The 26,163-nt window shown below is 41.7% G+C and overlaps 1 long non-coding RNA gene across 1 annotated transcript; it reads left to right on the top strand.

The window, feature by feature from the left end:
* The first annotated feature begins 10,900 nt into the window (after positions 1-10,900).
* Positions 10,901-21,981, top strand: LOC133369539 (uncharacterized). The gene is made up of 2 exons (XR_009758913.1): positions 10,901-11,098; positions 20,282-21,981. It is a non-coding gene; the product is annotated as an uncharacterized LOC133369539 (long non-coding RNA).
* Positions 21,982-26,163: the final 4,182 nt, after the last annotated feature.

The following is a 26,163-nucleotide window of genomic DNA, read 5'->3' as shown; positions in this document are numbered from 1 at the left end:
CCTGATTGGTTCCTCTGTGCTTCCTAATTATATAACAAAAATCAAGCATATTATAGTAAATGCATACACACATTTAATGCATAATTATGTAGTTTGGCAAGAGACCTCTTGGCCATCTTTTTAGAGGGGTTCAAGAATATCTCATTCACCATCTTCTGTGTCTGAGTCTGAAAAGTGGTTAATAAGTTAAATTAATGTCTCCATTATGGTCATTTTGCTTTACATCCCTCTTGCCATTTTCTTTCATTTTCTTCTCTTTCTTTAATAGAGTGTTAGATAATCACTGAAGTTAAACTTTGCAGTTACTTCACACTAAGCTGGTGTGAATGGCTCATGCATATGCATGGCAAGTGACAGAAGACACAATGGTCAGCTAGATGGACCAAATTTGTGACAATTCTAATGTTTATGTTTAGCCACTTGCAAAACAGAAAGGAAGTTCTTGTCAGCAGGAACATGTTGCAACAGTACCCTGAAAAGGGAATTCTATTTTGGTGTCTCATATGCAGATGACATGTTGCTATTTCCACTGGCTTGGGAACTCCTTACATCCAACCTGCTTCCTTGTTGGTATACTTTGGTGGTACCTTTCCCCTTCTCCTCTACCATTTCTATCCAGCCATTCCATCTCTTTTCTCAGTGATGCCTACATCCAGAAATTGCATGTTCCCTTCAGAGCCAACTTCTAGTGCAAATGCTCCATCTGACCCAAGAATGGACCAGCTTTCTTGAATACCCTACCTTATCATTCATCATTGGCGATCACTCATGGCCAAGTAAGATTGTCTTCCAAGATAAGGTCTTTAAAAGTGGGTCAGTAAGTGACTGTGGAGGCCAATTCTGGATCCCCACAGCCTCCCATAGTGAGGACATAGGTTTCCAGATGGAAGATGGTCATGATGAGGATTTGCTTGATGTGCCTTCCGCTTAGCTCGTTTTTCCCTTTCGCCCTGTACTCGTGCTTCTTCAAAGTCCATAGCACCTTTGATAATGGCCGACCTCTAATTGGGACGCTCATGGGCCAAGGCTTCCCAGTTCTCGATGCTTATGTTACATTTTTTTAGATTAGCTTTGAGAACATCTTTAAACCTCTTTTGCTGTCCACCGATATTCCATTTTCCATCCTTAAGTTGGGAGTAAAGTAGCTGCTTTGGAATACAGTGATCAGGCATTCAAACAACATGGCCGGTCCAGCGAAGTTGATGTTGGAGGATCATTGTTTCAACATTGGTGGTATTTGCTTCTTCCAATATGCTAACATTAGTCCACCTATCTTTCCAAGTAATTTGCAGAATTTTCCGGAGGCAGCGTTGGTGGAATCTTTCAAGAAGTTGGGAGTGGCATTTATAGATGGTCCATGTTTCACAGGCATACAGTAAGGTCGGTAGTACAATGGCTTTGTAAATAAGCATTTTGGTCTCCCTGCGAATATCCCGATCCTCGAACACTCTACGTTTCATTCGGGAGAATGCGGCACTCGCAGAGCTCAGATGATGCTGAATTTCTGCGTCAATGTCAGCTTTTACAGGGAGATGGCTGCCAAGATAGGAAAAGTGATTGACATTCTCCAGCATCGCACCATTAAACTGGACTGATGGTGCTACAGAGGGATTGGTTTGCACCTGCTGATGAAGCACTTTGGTTTTTTTGATGTTAAGTGAGAGGCCAAGCTTTTCATATGCTTCTGCAAAGACATTTAGGATAGTTTGAAGATCTTCCTCTGAATTTGCGGAGACTACATTATCATCGGCATATTGAAGTTCTATGACAGAGGTTGTAATTACCTTACATTTTACTTTCAGCCTACTGAGATTAAAAAGCTTTCCATCTGTTTGATATGTGATTTCCACGCCAGTGGGAAGTTTCCCCTCAACAAGGTATAGAATCATGGCAATGAAAGTAGCAAATAAGGTCAGAGCAATGACACATCCCTGTTTGATGCCTGATCCCACTTTGAATGGATCACTTTGAGAGCCAATGGAGTGCAATAGATCCTTTAGAAGTTTGGTAACATAAGGGATTTGTACCATAATTTGTTGGCCTGTTGATGGCCTTTGTGGCATTAAAAAGCCCCATGCATCATGAGCATCTGCAAAGTGCTGGATTTCTTGAGCTTTCTTTATCCACCAGGCGTTCTTAAGTTCTCTAGTTCTTCTTTGGACCTCAGCCTTTGCACTGGCATAGATGTTTTTCTTAGCAGCACAGTTAATGTCTTTTTGCCATACCTGGAAGGCTTTCCTTTTCTTGTCAATGATATGTTCAATCTCACTATCATACTCATCAAACCAGTCCTGATGTTTCTTAGTTTGGTATCCAATAGTTTGTTCACATGCTGCAATAATGGAAGTCTTCAGTTTAATCCAGTGTTCCTCAATGTTTTCAGGGAGTTCCGTAGGTAGATGTTTCTTGAGAGTTGTTTGAAAGCAAGCTTGCTTAATAGGATCTTGAAGGGCATGGATGTTCATTTTACGCCTTGGTTTTCTTCCTTGGAGCCTAAGTTGAGGAACAATATTAATGGCCATAGTGGATCAAATTAATCGATGATTTGTCCAGCAGTCATCGGCACTTGTCATGGCCCTAGTGAGGAGTACATCATGACAATCTCTGGCATGGACAATTACATAATCCAGGAGATGCCAGTGTTTTGACCGCGGGTGCTTCCATGATGTTTTAAATTTATATTTCTGACAAAAGAGTGTGTTTGTGATAACAAGATTATGCTCTGCACATTCAGTCAGAAGTAGAATGCCATTCAGGTTGCTATTGCCAACTACTTCTTTCCCAATTGTTTCTGGCCATAAATCAAAATCACGCCCAACTCTTGCATTGAAATCACCCAGGAGGATAATTTGATCCTCCTTGGTATCACTGATAAGATGGTGTCCAGTTGGGTATAACATTTTTCCTTGATGTCTTCATCAGCATCTAATGTTGGTGCATAAGCACTTAGAATAGTTGCCTGCTGGTTTTTGGTGAGTTTTAATCGGAGAGTTGAGAGTCATTCATTAATGCCAGTAGGAACTTCTGACAAGAGCTTCACGAGATCATTTTTAATAGCAAAGCCTACTCCATGTATTTGTCGTTCTTGTTCAGGCAGTCCTTTCCAGAAGAAGGTGTAACCTCCTTTTTCTTCCTTCAATTGTCCCTCTCCTGCTCTTTGAGTTTCTTGGAGTGCTGCTATGTCAATATTAAAAGTCTCAACTCCCTCGCAATGATGGCAGTCCTGCATTCAGGAGTTTCACTATCTGTATTGTCCAGCAATGTCCATATATTCCACGTTCCAAAGTTCATTTGTCTTTTGTGACTGCTAAGTGGTGACCCCACTGGATGTGGTGATCCAGTCAGGAAGAGAGATGAGGCAGACTATGTTTAGGTCACCTTTTCTAGCCCCCTCCCCATACAGGGTGAGCAGAGTGGATCCTGAATAGGACTGCTCAGTCATGGATACAGCTGCTGAACTCCTCAACTGCCTCGGTCCTTGAGCCAGGATGGCTGAGTCTGTATCCACCGCTCATGTGCTGGTCCATTACTAGGGGCTTCCGGATTTCACAGTCCTGCCCCCGTTGCCATTCGCCGATCGCCATGGGACTTCTGGTTTGGTTTGGTTGAAAGACGTCTGTGCATGAATTTGTTTTATGTGGGGAGATCCGTGCACGATGATCAACACACAATCTTGACAGAAAAAGGCTTTGAACCAATGGCATGGATACCACAACTATCAGAAGTCTTTTATCTGCTGCAGCCTTCATCCGCCTTCACAGCCATTGTAACATACACTTTGTTATCCTCCGCCTGTTCTGCTGTTGAGGACTTTCTTGGATCGTTCTTTGTCTGGTTCCTCTCCCTTGACCTTACCACTGTGGGTGATCCTGCTGGGAGTACATGACGCAAGCCCACTCACCAATGCAAGGTGACAATCCAGTGAGGGGCCTACCTTATACATCCATGTTGATTGGGAAGGTCTGAAGGGGACTTTGAAGCATGTTTGATTTAACATGCTTAGATGACTGAGAACCCGAATAATGTAGGATTCCTGATCATGGGGATATGTTAAGCATGTTCTGTTGAACATACTTGGAAGCCCCTTTTAGATCTTCCTGCTCAACATGGGAAGGTCAGGGTGAGGTAGAGATGAGAACCATCTTTAATGTAACATTTTAACATTTTTCAGCAACAGTGAGGGAAAGAAATAAGTAAAGTACCATCAGATCCACCCAATTGGATATAATCCCTTGTTAAACCAGCATCAACTTAGTCTGTGCAGATTAAGCTGCTGAATTTTGAGGAACTGATCAGAAACAATGCATCTGTTTTCATTCACACGTATCCCCCAGTAAAGAACAAGGGAAGAGAAATATTATTTTGTTGTTTGAATTCTTGTGCACTGTATTCTTTTCTGATGTGCATTTTGTATTTGTGTTTATTTTATTTTTTTGTGAGCTGCCTTGAGGGCCTTTGGCCAAAAGGTGTCATAGAAATAGAATGAATGAATGAATGAATGAATGAATGAATAAATAAATAAATAAATAAATAAATAAGAGAAATAGCCAACAAATATTAGGAGAATGGTTTCTAAGCAGCATCACGTTTGTCAAAGTTTCCATGTGCTGCTAGAAAGCTCTTTATGTTTGTTTCAAAGTGAAATTCTTTTCACATATGATTATTCTTCTCTCTCTCTCCCCCCCATTCCCCACTTCCCTCCCCCAGGTATTATCTTGTAGCACACACAACATAATATACTGTATCAAGATGGAAGCACTTCAGAAAAGATCAAAGAGACCACTTCATCATGATAAAAGACTTTGATGCAAGAAAAATAGAGATAGGGGAAAACAAGAGGATACATCCGAATAGAATCCAAGGAAGAAAGAGGTTATAGACCAAGTTGCTTTAAATTGCTGCTAGTGAGAGCTTGTGATATCCTAAAACACAGGACATGTGGCAATCTGGTAGTGCAGGTGGGGATTTAAACTTCAGCGAACATACCCTCCCACTGCTTACTAGGAAAAACTCACTCCCTGCTGTTTGCCTATTAGTCTCAGAAGGAAGACCGCACAGGTTGCCAACAGACTGTATTTATTTTAGTTATGTACAATGATGTAAGACCAAACGTTAAGGGTGTAGCACATTGAGAATGTGAGTTAAGGAAAAGAAGAATACATTTGTGGTTTGTATGTTACCATCCCAGGCCCATGGATTTCAACTGCCCTGTTGAAATCCATGGGACTTAAATACTTTTAAAAGTGTTTCACCAGGATTTTGCCCTATGTTTCCCTGTTTCTGGAGCATCATGTGAACATGAGCAGGAGTTGCCTGAGATATTTTGTCTGAAGATTACTTTAATTTATATTCATTGGTAAGTTTTAACTTTTAACTTTTGTGGAATTATTTACTTTTGTCTAATTGCATTTCTTTCCCTCAAAGTATGAAACACTGAAGATCTACATTAGATTCCTCCACTTTTTCTATTAGAAGTAGAATTATCAACTGTGATTTATTTCCTGAATTTTATATTTTTGAAATGAATGTCAAGACTAAAGCTGCAATCCTCTGTACGTTGACCTGGGAGGAACCACCACTGAACCCAGTAGGACTTGTATGCATAGGATTGTGTTGCAGTTGCACATTATGGTTTGGATCTTAAATGGATCCTTCCACATAAGGGGTGTGTGTGATCACTTCTGCCAACTCTCTCTTCCATTTGTAGTGTTCTGCATCATATCCTACACCATTCCCAAAGGTTACACAGTCCCCAGGAACAGATTTTCAGTGGGCACAGGAGTCCGTATAGGGAAGAGGAAGTAGGAAAGCCCTATTCCCTGGACTCTCCTCTATTCACAAAAGTAAAGTTAAGATCCAAGGGCATTATTCTAATAACGTGTCCTGTCAGTGCAAGGATTACCACTAGTGTAATGGGACTTTCCCCACATGTGCCCTGAGCCCTCCCTAAATGCATTCCAGAGGATTGGGGGAAACTCTAGAACAAATTTATGGGGTGTGTGGGGAAAGGGGGAGTTCTGCTGCACAAGCAGAAATCCTTACGCTGACAGAACTACTAACTTAGCGCTATGTTGAATACAACCCCAAGCCTATGAAAGCTTGAGCTGGTGTATTGTCCTAGACGAGCTTGCCAATGACACCAAATCATTCAGAATGATGTAATCCCCCAACAGTTTTGAAGAGCTTCAAAAGGTCTCTCTAAAGAGGGCAAAAAAGAGCAACACAAGCAAGGGCAAAGTGATGCTCACTGGCACCTTTAAAAAAAGAATAAATTAGTTCAAATTTCATATATATATATATATATGCTGATTGACTTTAAATAGGTTGTAAACATCCAGGGAAGATATCTTGGATGATAGGCAACAAACAAACAAGCACTGGTAATGTCAGCTGGTAATGTTGTAGCAATAAAAGGCATATTCAGTGTTAGGATTTGTTAGGAAAGAGAGTGAATAATAATAATAATAATAAATTTAATTTTTGAGTCGCCTATCTGGCCGAAACCACTCTAGGCGACGTACAACATTAAATTCAACAATACATAATAATACAATACATAATAAAATACAGCGCAGTCAACAATAACCATTTTAAAAAGCGGCAGTACAGGGCCATCAATAGACAATTTTAAAAGAATATAAGAAATTAGCCCACCCCGGGGACCCCAAAGGCCTGTCCAAAGAGCCATGTTTTTAAGGCTCGGTGAAATGTATCTAGGGAAGGGGCATGGCGAAGATCAAACGGGAGGGAGTTCCAGAGAGTGGGGGCCGCCACTGAGAATGCCCTCTCTCTAGTCCCCACCAACCTAGCTGTTTTTGTTGGTGGGACGGAGAGAAGGCCCTGTGTGGCTGATCTGGTCGGGCGGCTTAGTTGGTGGTACAGGAGGTGCTCCTTCAGGTAAACTGGGCCGAGACCGTATAGGGATTTAAAGGTTAAGACCAACACCTTGAATTGGGCCCGGAAAACAACTGGAAGCCAGTGTAGATGAATTAACACCGGCGTGATGTGATCACGGCGGCGGCTGTTTGTAAGCAAGCGTGCCGCCGCATTCTGCACCAGTTGTAGTTTCTGGACCGTTTTCAAGGGTAACCCCACGTACAGCGCATTGCAGTAGTCTAAACGAGAGGTAACCAGGGCATGTACCACCACTGGGAGCTGATGAATAGGAAGGTAGGGTTTCAACCTCCGTATGAGGTGTAGTTGATACCAAGCTGCCCGGCTCACTGCCGAAATCTGAGCCTCCATGGACAGCTTGGAATCAAGAACAACCCCCAGGCTGCGGACCTGATCCTTCAGGGGCAATTTTACCCCATTAAGATTCAGGTCAGCAACACCCAACCTTCCCCTGTCACCCACAAGTAGCACCTCGGTCTTATCAGGATTGAGCTTCAGCCTGTTTCTTCCCATCCATCCACTCACAGATTCCAGGCACTTGGACAAGGTCTCTACAGCCAACTCCGGTGAAGATTTAAAGGAGAGATAGAGCTGCGTGTCATCAGCATATTGGTGACATCGCAGCCCAAAACCCCTGATTAACATAGATGTTAAATAGCATGGGAGAGAGGATAGAACCCTGTGGTACTCCACAAGTGAGGGGCCAAGGGTCTGAAACCTCATCTCCCAATGCTACCTGTTGATGCCTGTCAGAGAGAAAGGAACGGAACCACTGTAAAACAGTGCCTCCTATTCCTAATCCCTCCAGGCGATCTAACAGGATACCGTGGTCGACGGTATCAAAAGCCATTGAGAGATCCAGGAGGACAAGAAAGGTGGATTCTCCCCTGTCTAGTGCCCTCCTCATATCATCTACCAGAGCGACCAAGGCTGTTTCTGTACCATGCCCAGTCCTGAAACCCGATTGGTATGGATCTAAATAATCCGTTTCATCCAAGTGTGCTGACAACTGGTTAGCCACCACTCGCTCAATGATCTTGCCCCAAAATGGCAAATTCGAAATGGGGCGAAAGTTGTTCAAAACTTGGGGATCCAAGGAGGACTTTTTTAGAATGGGTTTTATAATTGCCTCCTTGAGGGCCGGTGGCATTACACCCTCCTTCAAGGATGCATTTACCACCGCCCTGATCCCTTCGCCCAATTTCTCCTTGCAGTTCATAAGGAACCATGATGGACAAGGATCAATCAGACAGGTGGTAGGCTTCACCGTTGAAAGTACCTTGTCCACATCCTCAGAAGGAAGAGGCCGGAACCGATCCCACTGAACCGGATTGCAACTGGTTAACTCTGGATCCTCTACTGCATCCACAGCGTACGGAATCGAGTTCTTCAGATGTTCGACTTTATCGGCAAAGTGCCTTGCCAATTTGTCACAGGAAGCCTTTGAATGCTCCAAGGGTTCCTGAGCGACTGGACCGACCAGGCTTCGGACCACTTGGAACAGCTTCCTGGGACAGCACTCTGCGGATGCAATAGAGGCAGCAAAGAAATCTTTCTTTGTTGCCTTTATTGCCACCTGGTAGGCAGCTATTGCTGCTCTAACCTGTGTTTGAGCATCTTCAGAGCGGGATTTCCGCCACCGGCGTTCTAGTCGTCTCACCTCCTGTCTCAGACTTCGCAACCGAGGTGTAAACCACGGTGCTGTCTGAGTTCTGTTCAGGGGGAGAGGACGTTTCGGAGCCACCCGGTCTAATGCCCTGGTGATTCCCTCGTTCCACTCCGTCACCAGGGTTTCGACCGGACGACCTTCAGCAGGTTCCAAATCCCCCAGTGCAGTCAGGAATCCATCTGGATCCATCAGGCGCCTGGGGCGGACCATTCTAATAGGTCCTTTACCCCTGCGGAGGGTGTGTGGCATCGAGAAGTCAAAATTCACCAGATAGTGATCTGACCATGACACGGGGGTAAAAGAAAAGGCCCCCAACTTCAGAACACTCCCCACCACTCCCAGGACAAATACAAGGTCGAGAGCATGACCGGCTACATGGGTGGGCTCAGTGTTACTAAGGTGCAGTTCCCAGGAAGCCATGGTTTCCAGGAAATCCCGAGGGGCTCCAATGAGAGTGGTCTCAGCGTGTACATTAAAATCCCCCAGTACTAACAGTTCTGGGGTCAACGTTCACACATCCGAGATCACCTCCAACACCTCGGTCAGGGAGTCTGGTGTGCAGCGGGGCGGGCGGTATACAAGCAGGATCCCCAGACTGCCCTTTGGGCCCAACCTCCAGTACATGCAATCAACAAACTTGGTCCTTGGGAGCGGAGGCCTGGTGAACATCAAAGACTCCCGATAGATGACTGCCACTCCCCCTCCCCGCCTTCCCACCCTCGGTTGCTGCGCATAGCGGAAACCTGGCAGACACATGGCCTCAAGAATGGGAGCTGAGGCCTCGTCCAGCCAGGTCTCCGTAATACATACCAGGTCTACGCACTCATCCAGTATCATATCATGGATGACAGATGTTTTTTGTGTCACAGACCTGGCATTACATAGCGGCAATCGAAGGTCGGTAGGAATCCTGCGTCCCCCAGTTAACTTCTGGTTTTGGGCAGACCCAGAACAGGGGATGGGTATTACGCATCTATCCCCTGTTCTTCTGGATTGACGTGGTTTGCCCTTAGCATCAGTCCAGCGCCTGCCGCCCAATCTTGATATAACTTGGCCCCCATCCTTCTCTGTTCCATCCCCCCTTGGTTTACACATGCCCCTATCCCTGCAGCCTAATGGACAGGCCTACCTAAGACAATAATAAAAGCAAGACCCACCCCATATACCCCGGAGACTACCAGCCACTCCTTTAGGACTGCAGTAAAAGTGAAATAGTTTAAATCACAGACTATCCACTTATATGTGCAAACAATTTATAAATGCAAACCTACACACTCATTCATAACACACACTCATATGCACACTCACTCCTCCAATTCAAACCAACATGTCAGACATAGTCCTGTACTCTGTGCACGCAAACGTTGGCTCCAGAATCTCTCTTCGTCCCACGGCGACGCCACCCTCGGAAATCCAGACAATAATGGTGGCAAGGGGCATGGGCCACCAATAGAAGCATAACTGCAGCGGCGGGGACAGAAAGAAAACCAGGCCGAGCAACGGCAAAAAGAATCACCAGCTGCAACAGAAAAAAGCCGCAGCGGGAACAAAGCACGACAGAAAACAAACACAGCAATAGCAGCAGCCGAAGGTACAGCCGCAGCGGCGACGATGGAAGGCTCAAATTGCGGCAAAAAAACAACAGCTGCTCTCTCTCCCTGGGCAGCGGTGATGTTCCTTTTCTGCAGGCAGAAGGTCTCCCGGGCCCCTCAGTCAGTGAATCTATATATCCCTCTAAAGAGGGACAGATGGAGAAGTCAGTCGCAGCTAGGTGAGTGCCTGGGACCTGATCCTGCAGGGTGTGGCACCAGTCAAGCGGCAGCAGACCAACAGGAAAAGGCAATGATGGTAGTGACCAGAAACCGAAAGCAATAGTAACAGCAACGTCGGCAATAGCAGCTCTCCTTGGGCAGTGACGATATTCCTCCTCCGACGATGTTCCTCTTCCAGCAGGCAGATGGTCTCCCCAAGCTCCCCCCAGCCAGCCAGCCTATAGATCCCTCCAAGGAGGGACAGATGGAAAAAGGAAACTAGCCCCAGCTGGCTGGAACCAGGGACCTGGTCCTGCAGGGTGTGGCACCTGCCAACAACAGCAGTCCGACAGGGAAGGGCAGTGATGATAACAGCTCTCCCTCCCTGCACCGTGGCGATGTTCCTCTTCTTAAAAGTAAAAAGAGTAGTTGGCCATATTTGTTCTATCACAGCTCATCTCCTGCTTATCCCTGCTTCCTTTCAGAAAACACACTGCCTGAAGAATAGGCTGATAACTAGGTGTAAAAACTGTAGTCCAAACACAGATTCAGAACTAATTACTGCAAGGAGCCCCAGCTGCCGTTACATCCACGCCAAACAGAAGCTTGTCTTTCAGGTCTTTCAGGTCGCCATTTTCATCTGCTTTTAGTTTGTTTTATCTCCAAAGTCTCCTTTCTGCCCTTAATAGCCATAAAATAGGCTAAAATTTATAGAAGCAGAGGCTTCAAGGACCCCATTAAATCAAGAGTGCCAGACAAGAATCTTCCAAGAATCTTCTTAGAAGTAAGTAGAAGTTACAACTTACGTAGATTAGTGCCAAGCCGGACCGACAGAGATAAGAAGTGGAGAAGGCAGTAGTTATTCTTAAAACATCTCTTTCATGCTTTCCTTATCAAGCAGAGAGAAGCTCCTACATCCAGATCACTCAGGTCCTGTAATTAGTTATAGTCCTGGGTCCTATAATTAGTTATAGTTTCAACACTGCGGAGAGCACTGGAAATGAGGAATGATGTCAACAAAAGGAGAGGTGAGCTATACTTCAAGGGAAAACAAAACTGTGATGGGCTTGCTCCTAGAATGTATTAGACTTCTGAAGTGTGCCAGCCAAACACCCCCCAAAAAACCTTAGAGGGAGGAGAGGCTCTGTGCATCAGCGGCTGCTGGCCTGTGCCCATGGGAGCTCTCTACTGCCTCCTGACCTCCCCTCTCACCAAGGCAAAGAAATGTGATATGCTTCTGTGTTGTATGCTGCTCTCTGCCAGTTGTATCAGCTAGGTCTAAAAACTCAAATGAAGGGAACTTGGGTAGTTTCTTTTAGCTGAGATTGGGTAAAAAAGTATCTGAAACGACAGAGCACTTGGAAGTAAGATGAAAATAAAACAGTAAGTATCAAAATGGCATGATACAAATGAATGGTGTGCCCACATTTGTTTAATTTGTGCCGTTCCAGTATCCTCATCTCAAAAAAAGCATAATTGAGTAAGGGAACAGACAGAAAAAGGCAACTTTTCCCATACTTTCTCCAGAAATATGGACCATTTTCTCTATAAAAGAAGGCTAAAGAAGTGTGGTCTTTGATTTGAGAAAAAGAGAAAACAAAGGGAAAAGGTGATATAAGTAATAAAATTTTAGATAATGGTAAGAGCTAGAGACAAAAATATTTTTTAAACAAAATGTGGCATTATACAATGCAAAGGTAATCTGTGGAATTTATTGTCATGAGATAGGATGAGGGTTAATAGCTCAGCTTTTCTAAAATAAGAATCAGACAAATTAATGATGGGTATTTTTGAAAGCCAAAAATTGATCTGCTATGCTCAGAGGCCATATGCCCCTAGTAAATATTAGATATCAAGCATAAACAGTGGGAAATGGCTTTCTCCATCAGGCCCTGCTTGTGTAGAGGCATTTTGGCCAAATGATTTGGCTTGCCCCTCTTAGAGAAAAATACTGAACTACATGAACTTTTATCTGATCCAGAAAAGCAATCTTATGTTCAGCAAAATTCATCATGAAAAACAGTGTTTGATAACAGAAGGTATTAGAGCATTTGTTTTATATTATAAGAAAAAAGTTGTAGTAGTAGCGAGTTGATACCTACCAAGAAACCTACCAAGTAGTATCTTCCAAAGGTCATATGTATGGGTAAACCCATTGAAATTAATGGACATAGGTTAACCATGCCCATTAATTTCAGTGGGTCTGTTCTGATTATGATTAACATTGAATGTAACCCTATGATTTTATTCACTAATAGGCAAAAAAACCCTTGCGGTTAAGAATGTACCTATAGCCCACAGATATTTCTATCAAACTTTAAAAAGCATGGAAATTGGACAGCTATAGTGAATGCACCAGGGGAGCAGGAGACCTGACCTCCTCTCTGAGACATTGTACTGCTCTACAAATTTGTTAAAATGCAAACACAATTTGGGTGGGTCTTTCACAGTCCAATCCACTTTCTGTGTAGCTTGGAAGAATTTGGTAACATGTGTAGAGGGAAGGAAGAAGGGGGAGAGGGGAGCAGAAGGAGTGAGAGGGGGAAGGAGGGGATTGGAAGGGGAGGGGAGGGGTGAAGAAAGGGGGAAGGAAGGGGCAAAAGGGAGGTGATGGGAGGGAGGAGGAGGGGAGGGCAGATTTGATAAATTGCATGCTTTTTGAGTTCAGTGGGATTTACTCCTGTGCATTCATGCTTAGGATAGGTGAACCTGACCTGGATGAGGGGAGGGGGGAGGAGGAGGGCAGGAAGAACAGGGGAAGGGGAGGGGAGGAGATTGGGTGAATGGGCACTAGGCAGAGGGGAAGTCCCTTTCCTTTCCAAAAGGAAAACATTGTGAACAGTATCATTCTTTTTCAGGGTTACCCCCACCTTTTTATTTTACAGCAGGCACATGTAGCCTCCCACCCAAATTGAAACCAAAGCTATCCCTGGCCACATCCACACCAGACTGTTATTTCACTTTAGGCAGTCATGGCTTCTCCCAAATAATCCTGAGAAGTGTAGTTAGTGAAGGGTGCTGAGAGTTGCTAGGAGATGCCCTGTTCCACTCACAGAACTTCAATCAGAGTGGCTGACTGTTAAACCACTCTGGCCACTGGAGCTCTGTCAGGGAAATAGAAGTCTCCTCTCAGCACCCTTCACAAACTGCACTTCCATGGATTCTCTGGGGGAAGCCAGGCTGTGTCACAGGAAATCAAAGTCTGGTGTGGGTGAGGCACCCTGATTAGGCAAGCCCAGCAGTTGGGAGTCTGGCTTTTAGAACATTGACAGTTGATTCTTACTGAGCATGCCCGACACTATCATTGGGTTCAAGCCAAAATTTCTTAAATTAATTAAAAATCAGCCAGGTATTTTAACTTTTAAACTGCAGAAGATGAAGGTCAGAGTATGGGGCAAGGTCAGTAATAGTATTACAGGTACTCTGTGAACATGGCTGATTTTTAATTAATTTTTAATTAATTTTTTAATTTCAACAGATTATGAGAATTTTGACAGAAAAAAGTCCAAAAGGGGTCTGGTTTTTCTCTCTCTCTTTTTACACTTTGAACTCGCGATTTTCTCTGACTGTTCTGTGTATTCACCATGAAAATTTAAAGGGTTGTTAAGCAAGTGTTTCTGAGTTCAGGACTAAAAGTTTTGTAAGGTTTTGTTTTGAAATGAGCTTTTGGGAAGGATCAGAATGGCATGGGGGGTGTTTTCAATTTAACATTGCAGAATGCGAAAAATCCATGCTGGCTATAGTATACAGCCACTCTTGTGGCTGTATAATCAAGCACTTTTATGTTCCAGAGGAGAAAGGAAAGGTAGAGAGAAGCATAGTGGCAAACAGCCACAAGTGAGTCCCAGGTGCAAATGTTCTTTTCTTTGAATCATATTATACATTAGATCAGCTGATAGGACTAGATGGAGAATTTTGCAGTTTTCTATATTGCAGTTTAGATAGCATCTACCAAAGAGTGCTGAATGGCAATATTTTCAATTACAGCACCTGAATGGTATCTATTTATGGACCATCTGTTTTGAGCTCCAAAATTGCTAGAAGGTATAACTGGATTTTCAAAGAAAACTGAACTTGTAATTATCATTTACAAATGTTTATTGGAATCCTGTAAGTTGAGGTACTCAGGGAAGAATGTAATAGGTTGTTAGAATATACTATACAACCTAAACAATGGGAATGCAGAATGTTCAATTAAATTTAAAACTGAGATTGATTCAGCAAAAATTGATATTTCAGGTGTACTGGACTCCACAACATCCCTATAGGGAGGCATTGTCTAATTCAGATAGAAATTGGAGGTGTAACGCTGGAAATGCCTCACTGAGGCATATGATGTGGGCATGCCCAGTGATATTTTCTTTTGGGGCCGAAGGTATTGTCTGTATCAATTTTGTATTAATGAAATCCTTGATATTTGTTGATGTTCATGTTCTTTCATTTTATATTCTTGTGGTATGGCAATTAATGGCAGGACAACAAAAATGGATTTTGTGAGCGCTTATGGTCACTAACAGACTTATACTTTGAGCCTGGAAGGATAGATACCCTTCTATTAAGCAGTGGTCTGAAGACCTTAATGTACATTTGAATGTACTCTTTATAAACACCAACTTTGCTTGGACACCTGTGCTATTTGGATGGCATATATCGATCAGTATATGGAAGCTACGATAAATGTACTAATGGTTTTCATGTTGTATTTTCTTGTGTTTTTCCTCCTTGTTTCTTCTTCCTTTTCCTCCTTTAATACATTTGCATAAAAATCAATAAAAAGAAAAGGTAATGCTGTTTTAACATTTTCAGCATTATTTACATAAATATACTATATTGTATTGTGAAAAAGAGATTTTCAAATGTGAATAGCCAATAATTACTTTCATTTTCTATTTCACTGATTCCCTGATGGCATATGTCTTCAGAAAACTTCAAATGTCATTTTACGGTTTTAGATATAGCTGCTGCTGAACATTCAAGGAAGCATTGCATATTTATCTCTGAATGTCTGACAGTGTTATAGTTTTATTCAAATAAGAGCAAACAAGAACTTTTTAATATATCCTTTGAGATGAATATTGCTTGCAAACCATTATGCAAAAATGTGCACTAGATAGATTATTCTACCAAATGGAGGATGAAGTTCTAGCAGTCTCATTCCTCAGGACAGAGTTCTTTAAAGAGACAAAAGCAATTAAATCTTGAAGGTATTATCTTTAAAAAATGGATAAAGGACTGACGATGTAGAAGGTACCCGAAGGAATTAGAAAAAGAGAAAATGTAAACAAAAGACAATCTGCAGAAACAGAATAAAAGCATTTCTCAATTAACAGTCAGAGTGCTGCAAGTGGAAGCAGACAGCCAATTTATATGTTTTAGAATTACCAATATATTTAAGAAGCATCATTTTTCAGTGTGTGGTATAATAGACTCTATAGTCCTCTTCACACTTTATTCATGTGAAGCGGGTATACATGTAGAAAGGAATAGCAGGCACCTGACCACAACCCTGCATGGCTTCCTCCAGTCCCACCCCCATGGCATATGTATTACAGTAGTTGTGGACTTCAGCAGGGGCAAAGTCTACATACATAGGCTTCCCTAGGTATGGGCTTCAGAAGCCGGACCAGGAATCTGGCTTGTTCCCCCTTTTTAAGTTTTATTTATTTATTATTTGATTTATATCCCGCCCTTCCTCCCAGCAGGAGCCCAGGGTGGCAAACAAAAGCACTAACAACACATCAAATTATCATAAAAACAGACCTTAAAATACATTAAAACAAAACAATCTTAAAAACATTTTTTTAAAAAAGCTTTAAAAACATCTTTTAAAAAGGGTTAAAAACATATTGTTTTTTTTAAAAAAAACATATTAAAAGCAATTCCAACACAGACGCAGACTGGGATAAGTCTCAACTTAAAAGTCTTGTTGGAAGAGGAAAGTCTTCAAGAGGCGCCGAAAAGATAACAGAGATGGCGCCTGCCTAATATTTAAGGGGAGGGAATTCCACAGGGGAGGTGCCATCACACTAAAGGTCTATCTCCTGTGTTGTGCAGAACAGGCCTCCTGATAAGATGGTATCTGCAGGAGGCCCTCACCTGCAGAGTGCAGTGATCGACTGGGTATATAACGGGTAAGATGGTCTTTCAGGTATCCTGGTCCCAAGCTGTATAGGGCTTTGTATACCAAAACTAGAACCTTGAACTTGGCCCGGTAGCAAATGGGCAGCCAGTGCAATTCTTTCAGCAGCAGGGTGACATGTTGGCAATACCCTGCCCCAGTGAGCAGTCTCGCCACCGCATTTTGCACCAGCTGCAGCTTCCAGACCAACCTCAAGGGCTGCCCCACATAGAACGCATTACAGTAATCCAGCCTGGAGGACAACAGTGGACAACAGTAGTCAGGCTATCCCGGTCCAGAAACGGTCACAGCTGTCTTACCAGCTGAAGCTGGTAAAAGGCACTTCTAGCCACTGAGGTCACCTGGGCCTCTAGCGACAAAGATGGATCCAGGAACACCCCCAGACTATGGACCTGCTCTTTCAGAGGGAGTACGACCCCATTCAAAGCAGGCAACTGACCAATTATCCGAACTCGGGAACCACCAACCCACATTGCCTCTGTCTTGCTAAGATTCATACTCAGTTTATCGGCCCTCATACAGCCCACCACTGAGTCCAGGCAGCTGTCAAGGCCTTGCATGGCCTCTCCCAATTCAGATGTTACGAAGAAATAGAGCTGGGTATTGTCAGCATACTGCTGACACCTTTTCTGGTTATGGATCTCCTTCCTGAATGTGAAGGGGCTCATAAGATCATCCCAGACATGTATTTTGACTTCATTAATTCCATGGTTTCAGACATTTGGTAACATGTAACAATAGATAGTTTAGCTATGTTAAGATATAGGTTGTCCTCAAAATGGCAATATACCATGACTGTCAGGTGCATTTTTTAAATAATGCATTTTTTAAAATTGTTGGAGTCACCTATGAAAGTTTCGGTTCTGATCTGAGCATCTCTTCAAAGGGTGAAGAGCTGTAACAATATTCTTACTCAACAATTAGTATTTAAGCTGATTATCCTTGTGAAAGTTTATTTTTCTCAGACTGGAGCCACTAATGGGCCAGCCTTCACACTACTGACTTGGCACAACTCTTAGTAGAATGTATGGGGCTTGCATTATGGTGACTGATGTTCACAGGCCATTAATTCCCTTTGGACTGGAACTGTACGTTTCACCTGAATATAATCAATGTAGAAAACCACAACTTTCACACTGATGTCTTCTGATAAACTTTGGAAATGAATCCCTTTGGAGACAATTTTTTCTTTCCATAAGAATTGATCTCTTCCCTCTCCGCTTTTAAATTTTTTCTACCTTGGCATTTACTTTTCATCTGCACGAGATTCATATCATCATATATCCAGGGTTCATCTATCCCTGATATCTCTCACCCAATGAGCCCTAATCTTCTCTTTGTGACAACATAATCATTTCTGGAGCAGCTAATTGTAAAATTTCAAACAGAGGATTAAAACTTCAGTTCAGAAACATGAAACTAGGAGCAGATGAATTATAATGGGAAAGAAATCTGGTTGGAATACCAATAACTTGAAATAGCTGAGGAAGAAGAAACAAAATAGGCACTGTTGCATGCTCCCAAGGGACAGAAATTTCCAGGGGTAATGGTGCTGGGTTTGGCTGAAATAGTCCTGCAGTCATGTAGCACGTTCCTATGCATGCTTCCTCAGATGTGAGTCTCACTGTGTTCAATGACACTTAATCCCTAAGTATTCATGCATGAGAATAGGACATACAAGGGAACCTTGAGACGTTTCCTTGTTCACATTTGACTAAACCACAGTTTCCCATGATGTACAAAAGTGTGGAACTGTGGTTTATTCTGATTCAAGTTAATTGAAATAAACCAGGGTCAAAATGTGATTTGAAGCCATGGTTTGTTAACTATTTATAGAGTTATAATAAACAATAGTTTCTCAAGTTTGTGATGAGAAACTGTGGCTCGATCATGGAAGTGGAAACTATTTATTCTCTTCCTTTCACAAGTGAAAGAGAAGAAAGGTAAAAGGACATGAGGCACTCTGTGGTTTATTCATGTTTACTTAAATATTGGTTTAGATTATGGCCTGAACAGGGTGAATGAAGATTATACAGAGAACCAGGTTTGCCTGCAGATTCCTCTTGAGAGTATACACAGTGGAGAACCTGGATTTACTACTGCTTAATGTCATGTGTGAAACAGCTCCATGCTTGTGAATGCACTGAGCTTTGGAAAGTTGTATTTATTTATTTTATATGAGGATTTATATCTTGCCCTTCTAGTGGTTAATCAGAACCAGCTATAAAATATAATAAAAAGAGAAATATGCAGTAGATAAAAGACAGAGTGCTTCCAGACTAGTGTTAATTGTGGAACTGGTGCTCCTCATGTATACAAGATTTTTGCAGTGCCTATACAACACACTGACATAAAAATGTGAGCCCAAATTTTCCACCCATATAATCTAGATTTATGCTTTCTGGGAGAAATTCAGTAAGTTAAAAAAAGACACCTGTTTGCCATATCTCAACAACCCATTTTCAAGGTTAAGTCCCCATCTGGAAGCACCCACAGGCATCATACATTCCAAAAGCCTGCCTAAACAAAAAGGTGTTTGTCATACAGTTTATTTATTTATTAATTATTTGATTTATATCCCACCCTTCCTCCCAGCCAGGAGCCCAGTTAAACACCAGAAAGTAAAGGACTTAGCTTTAGAGAGTAGAGCACAATTTAGGTGCAAAGTGATCAAGGGGTTGGAACAACTCCATTGTGAGGAAACATTACATCATTTGGGGCTTTTTAGTTTAGAAAAAAGAAGAGTAAACAGGGATATGATTGAGGTGTATAACATTATGCATGGTATGAAGAAAGTGGATAGGCATCTAACACTGTAACTCTGGATCATCCAATGAAGCTGAATGTTAGAGGATTCCAGAAAGACAAAACTTCTTCACTATGGAATTGGCTCCCATGAGATGTAGTGGTGGCTACCAGCTTGGATAGCTTTAAAAAAGGATGAGACAAATTCATGGAGAAGGCTGTCAATGGCTGCTCATCATGATGACTGTGTTCTACCTCCACTATTGGAGGCAGTATGCCCCTGAATGCCAGGTGCTGGACTCACAAGTGGGGAAAGTATTGTTGCACTCAAGACCTGCTTTGTGGGCTTCCCATAGGCATCTGGCTGATCACTGTGAGAACAGGATGCTGGACTAGATGGCCACTGGCCTGATCCAGCAGGACTCTTCTTAGGTTCTTATGCACCTACAGAGAAAACTCTCTCATCTTTGTCAACTGATACTCCACCCTTGTTGGGACACAGAGAACAGTCTCTTGACTGGATCCTAGTAGCTGTCAGGCTAGTATGGGAGGAAATAGTCCTTAAGTCATCTTACTTAGGTAGTTTAGGCTGAGTCGAACTGTTCCTTGGGAACAGCTACTAGACTATGTGGGCAGGAAGTTTCCTATATAGAAGCAGTTTCTGTACGGGGGAAAAACCTGTAAAAGGTTTCTCTTCAACTTTTATTTAACTGGCCTTTATAGGTCTGAGAATCAACTTGAAGCCAATGGTATTGATTATGTTTCAGAACACAGCTCTGTGACAGTCTGTACTGAAGTGGCAAAGGTAATCAGCCTTCATTTTAGATTGCATTTGTCAGCACAGTGTATTTCCAAACTATGTCTTTGACAAATTGTTTTTGAAGCGTCATTTACCACGAATGTGCAAGATTTCAGTCAATAACCAAATATTGCTACATTGAAAGAAGGGGAGTGGGAAGTCTTTTTAAACAGCTAAACTGCAGTTTGTTTGTTTGATGTTGAGTGCAAAAAACTCTGGATTTTTTAAAAGGAACATTGGATAAGCCTCTGTTAGAAATGTTTATTTTTACTGTTTCCATGCAGAGAGATGGACTAGATGATTGTTCTGGTCAGCTGAGAACTCAAGAATAAGACTGTATGTACTTTGTGCAACCCTCTGTCACACACAATCTAAATTCTGTGCCAAGAAAAGCTGAATTCTTCAACCAATGTAAATCATGAAAATGCAACAAAACTGCATATATTTTCTGGATCAGCATAATTCCTTCTGTGTCAACCTGTCACACGGAAAGAGAAGAAATGACAAGGCATTAAAACTTCACTCCTTGACCCCTGGTCATCTGAATCCTGCTCAGCTGCCCACTCACTTCAGAGATTTCACTGGGCATTACATCCAAAACATAATTGTGCTTGAAATGTGCTTGATCTGCCCATAGTCATAAAGGCTAGAAAAGGATTGCACTCTTTCTGTGTTTCAAATATACTTAACTAAAGACTTTGCTTCTCCACTGCTGAGGGCCATGCTACATATGATATGCCGTTCTGTGATTACTCTTCCTGATAGTCTTTTCTACAATGAAAAGTAGCCGGAAGTCTGAAATTGAGTGAATTTATAAGGGATAGAATCTGGCAAACATTTTCTTTCCTCATAGTTGATAGCTCAGAATCTCCCCCTCCCACACACACACTGTCTTTCCTTCCCATGGGGAGAAAAGAAGCTTGATAAGGGTGATTTTGAATAGAAATGGAAAGGTTTAAGTATCTCCTGTTTCTGCTTACAGTCTGTACAGCTGTTTTTAGTAAACCAAAAAAACACAAACCATCTTAAGAAAAAAGGAGAACTGTCCATCACATGCTTTTTTAAGCTTTGAGAATGTGGTACCATGTAGACTTTCCGCAGACACACAGGTTCCCTGCTTGGACTAAGTGGAAATGATTACATCACAACAATTGAAACTAATCCACAGTGACACTCATTTTAAGGTCTGTCCACTGTTTCAATGCACTTACTTCAAATAACATGTTTTCTGGACTGCCCCCAAATAAATAAAGTATGCTACACTGCATAGATCTGGAAATATATATTTACAATCCTCAAACTGTCATCATGTCCTTTCTTTCTTGAACATAGTGGTACCTATTAGATATGAGGAAAATAGAATCAATTAAGGGACAACTAGCTACCCTTTGCCCCAACAAGATACACTTTGCCCCAAGAAATTACATATACAAGCTAAAAATGTATGCTCGGGAGTTGCTGAAATATTTTTTTGAAGGAGAACCAGTATAGATTTAGAACTGGTTGGGATTGAGATTGGTTGGCTTTGACATTTCTGGGAAACCAGCTTTGCCTGTGGGGTTCTTGCTTCATTCCTGTAAGAACTGCTTGATCTGTACATTTGCAAACAGATGATTACATAAATACCAAAAGCCTCCCCAATATTTTATTTTAAAAAATTCCTTTTCAAGCTCCTCCTGAACTGTTGGAGAAACTCAGTCACCCCCTGGAGAACATTTGGTGAAATGGCTTTCCCAATTTTGCCATCTATGGATTTGGGCACAAGTGTATCCAGTTTTAATATTGTTAATATTATTTTAATATTATCGAAGGAAGCAATAGGCTGGACCTGTACTCCTTATACCCACCCTCTCTTTTCCTGCTGCTTCCTTCACCCACCAATATGAACTAACGATGGACTTTATTCAGCATTAAGGTCACAATCCAAATCCCACTTACCTGGAACAAGCCCTATTGAACTCAACAGGACTTACTTCTAAGTAGACATGGTTATAATTTTCACGGCAAGTGAACCAAAATTTCTCAGAATTTCATCCCACTTTCCAACATTTGTCTCCCCAGGCATTGGATGAACTCATGTATTATCAAGGCTCATACTGGTGATATTTTTACTGTCCTTGTGGTTAATTCTAGTTGCTTTGTTAGTGTAGTTATGACTGCTATGTTTTTAACTCTGTATTCTTATTCTGTTTGTAAATTAGTTAGAGATTATTTTTCTATTAGGTGACTAAATACTACTACAACAACAGCAGGGAAAGGTGGTCTAACTCAGCTTCGTATGCTGCTCTCTCAGCCTAAACTCAGAGGAAAATGACAGGCATTTTAGTATGTGTTTTAAATTGTTTTTATATTGTTTTAAATTTTAAAATTGTGTTTTAAATTGTTATTAAAATATGTGTTTTAAATTGTATATTCGTTTTAATGTTTTTGATTGCTGTATACCGCCCAGAGAGCTTCGGCTATGGGGCAGTATTCAAGTGCAATAAATAAATAAATAAATAAATAAATAAATCTATTTGTTTGCTTCATATCCCTCCCTCACATCATTGTGATTGGAGTGCAGTGCAATGAGAAAATAAACCACTGTGGTAAAAAGCTAGAGCTGTCCTTCAAAGCAAAATACCTGCGTACTACACTACCCCTTCCCTTTCCTCTCCCCTCTTGAGCTCTGCATGTTCCTCCAGGTTTTTTAAGAAAAGAAAAGTAAAAAAAAAAGCTTGTGCATTCAACTTTTGGGAGGGGAAAACTGAGGGAACAGAGCTACTCAGACGTTTGGGTCTCCTTGATCCGCCTTGACACCTCTTCTATACCAATAGGCAAGTTTGCTCTTTAGACACTGTAATTTTTCATAAGATAAAACTGACTTTCAGTAGTTCAGAAAATGCAGACATTTTAGGATTGGGAAGATTCATTAAAACCAAGTGGTCCGTTGAAGAAAGTTTACTTCCATTATTCAGTTTATTTCAAATGCCAAACAGGAGGCTGATGACTTAGAACTACTGGAAAGGTAAATGTCAAGGCTAAAGGAAGCCTATACTGAGCTTTTCACAAAGCCCTCTAACAGCCGTGTTGGTTTATTTTTTCTTTCTTTGTGTTTAGACTACAATTTATCCGGGATTCTCTCTAAATGACTTATAGAATACCTCTTTTTGAACATGTGTGGTGCTCTCTGAAATAGTTTGCATCCTGCCCTTATTTATTTCTAATGCATTCTGAATTTGAAAGCTGTTTAATACAGATTATGTGAGGGATCCTTTCCTGTGCCACTAACTACAAAAATAAAATACCCCACATCAAACACTTGAATATCAGAATTCAACAGAAAATCTTCAGTGCCAAGTTGAGACAAGAGCAGGTGATAAATCTCTTACCACTGAATCCTGCCCTTGGATATCAGCTGGAGTTGTATGCTTGCATTAGGGTGCAGGATTCATCTTTCAGTGCAATGAGCTTCAGATTCAAAGGTGTGACAGGAAATTAGGAAGAAAGTTCTGAGCATTTTTTGTCCAGACTAAAGCAGAGGACAGAAAGAGGACAATTGTGCAATTGCTGGGAGGAAAGAAGAGAAAAGGAGGCAAGTGAACCATTCAGTCAATGTATGTTGCAATGGATATAGGTATGGAAAGGTATGGAAATAAATACAATGCATGGTCTTCAACATAGTGTGAGTGGGCATCTGCCATTGCAACGAGCTTTCTCCATCCTCCCTTCCAGCCCCCCATACCCTTCACTCTGTTCCAGAGCAAGTTTTGGAGGCACCAAGGTGGGAGGGTAGAGGGCAGAAACCAGAAGGCCCATTACACAAAGGGACTTCCTCTTTGCACGTGGGTGAACATAACTGGATCTCACCCAATGTAATCAATAAAGGTAAATAAGACACAGTGATAGTATAATATTATTAGGCAGTTGGTTTTTTCCCCATAAAATTGCCAATCTTTTTTTCCCACCAAAAGGTTACAGTCTAAAGATAACTAAAGACAAGGCACATTAAGGTGGAAAGAAAATAAAAATAAAAGGGATAAAAAGGCCAGTTGGGATTAGCCAAGATGAACAGATGTTTCATGATATTTGCTGAGCAACTATTTTTTACTTCACATTCTGGAATAGCAGAAGAAAAGTTACTTTAAACAGCATTGGCTTACTGTTTTTATTTAGATGAACAACCTGATCAGCTTCAAGCACTGAAGAAACACTGCTCAGAACCTAAACCACTGGTGTTCAATCTGTAATATGGATAGTACAGGGAGTTTGTAGCACACCTAATAGGAGCAATGTCTTAGCCAAGCCACTGCCCACTTCAGCTTCTCTTATACTGCTCTGTCGCTGCTCCTTCAGCTCAGACAAAGCCACACCCAAGGCACAAAGGACAAATATATACTGTGCTATCCACTAGAATTCCATTTTTTCATACCTTGGATTTGACTTGTCAGGGACACAGTTCCCTACAACGTAGGTCATCCCTGGCCTTAAAAGCTTTAGAGTTAACTGTTCCAAAAGTTAATCAATTACATGGTTCCAAAAGCAATCACATGGTTCCAAACTTAACCAACCACATTAGCCCAAATCACATTATTTCAATGATCTGAAAAGCCTTTCCACTGGGCTCCTACAATTGCTGTCCTTCTCTTTTCACATCATTGTGGGGAATCTTTAATTTCAACATTGTCTACATATACTTCTATTCACCTTCTACCTAACGTGCACTCCCACCTTCCCTAAATGGCAAATCCTTAAATCCTTTTCTAACTGGCACTGTCATTATCCCCCTTTATATCATCCCACATTTTGCCTTCCACAAAACATCACTAAATATCCTTTCAAGAGATGTCAGCAGGTCAACTGCTGGACATAAAGCTTATGAAGCTTGTTTATGTGATTATTTTAGTTGAGGCAATACTGTGGAAGTGTCTTTATCTAGAGAAGGTGCACCCTACATCCTCTTTACCTTTTGGCAGAGAGCTGACATTTTGTTATTTACATTCATTATGTGGTCATGTTTCATTACCCAACCTAATAATATGAGTCAACTAGACGGCAAGGTCTCTGTGAGCATTTGAGGCAGCACGAATCTCCAGAAGACTGTTCTGCAGGATGAATTACAAACGCACAGCTAACATATAAAGCTAATTCAGCAATATGTGAGTAGTTCATCTTAAAAGGCAGAATGCTCTGCCCCAACAGGACAATGAGTTATTTATTTATTTAGAGTTGAAGTTAAAAGCACCAAGCAAGGGCTATATGGATTTATTTTAATAGCAAGGGAAGGGTTTGTGGCTGGAATTAATGACACAGGGAAGGGACAAAAGCATTCAAATATGATTTTCCTATCTTCTACAGGCATTGAATCAAAGAGGATGTGAAGTGATGCTTCCAGGTTAATTGCAAGTCAAAGGTGGAACACTCAGCTGAAACAGGAAGATGAATAAGTAAAGATTAGTGAGTGAAATTCAAACAGGCTCCAATTTATATTTTATCCATGCCCGTCTCAGATTATAACAGTACATAAGGTAATGAAGCCTTCCAAGTTCTAAATATCTTTACACCTGTAATCCCATGCCATGAAATATTCTTCACCCTGGCCAAGAAATAATTGGGAAGTTTACCTAACAACTACAGGCTCAAGGCTGCAAATTAGAGTATAGATATAACTAGAAATGCTTTAGAAATTTGATCTTTGTGAATTCTTATATGAACTGACTTGATTTTCACCTGCCAGACTGATGTGCAGATCAGAACTCAGTTGCCTAACAATTTTAGCACCTCCTGCCATTGGGTTTAACAAGGTGAGATATGGTCACTACTCAGAGGATAGTGCTATTGTTGCCAGATGTGACATGTAGTAGACTGCACAGAAATACCAAACTATTATTTGCCAAAGGTGAAAGTGGGAAAGGGTCAACCCAAGTGAAAGGAATTTCAGCCACCACAGTGCTAATTATTTCGGTATTTCAGCTCCTCTCCATTTGGCACCGAAAGGGGTCCGGGTGGGAGCGCTTTTGTGCAGGGAGTGGGAAGTAGGGCAAGAAGCTACTTCCGCTTCTTTGGCGCCAAATGTGCTATTATGTGGCTGCACATCAATAGGTGCTTCTTTACATATGTCTTTAGGATTGGATAGACAGGATAACTAAATGCCAAATTAGTAAAATAAAGCTCCTCCTTGTTGTAG

This window comes from Rhineura floridana, chromosome 1 (assembly GCF_030035675.1).
Source record: "Rhineura floridana isolate rRhiFlo1 chromosome 1, rRhiFlo1.hap2, whole genome shotgun sequence".
NCBI classification, from domain to species: domain Eukaryota; kingdom Metazoa; phylum Chordata; class Lepidosauria; order Squamata; family Rhineuridae; genus Rhineura; species Rhineura floridana.
The sequence above is the reverse complement of the archived record's forward strand: the minus strand, read 5'-3'. Positions and strand labels throughout refer to the sequence as shown.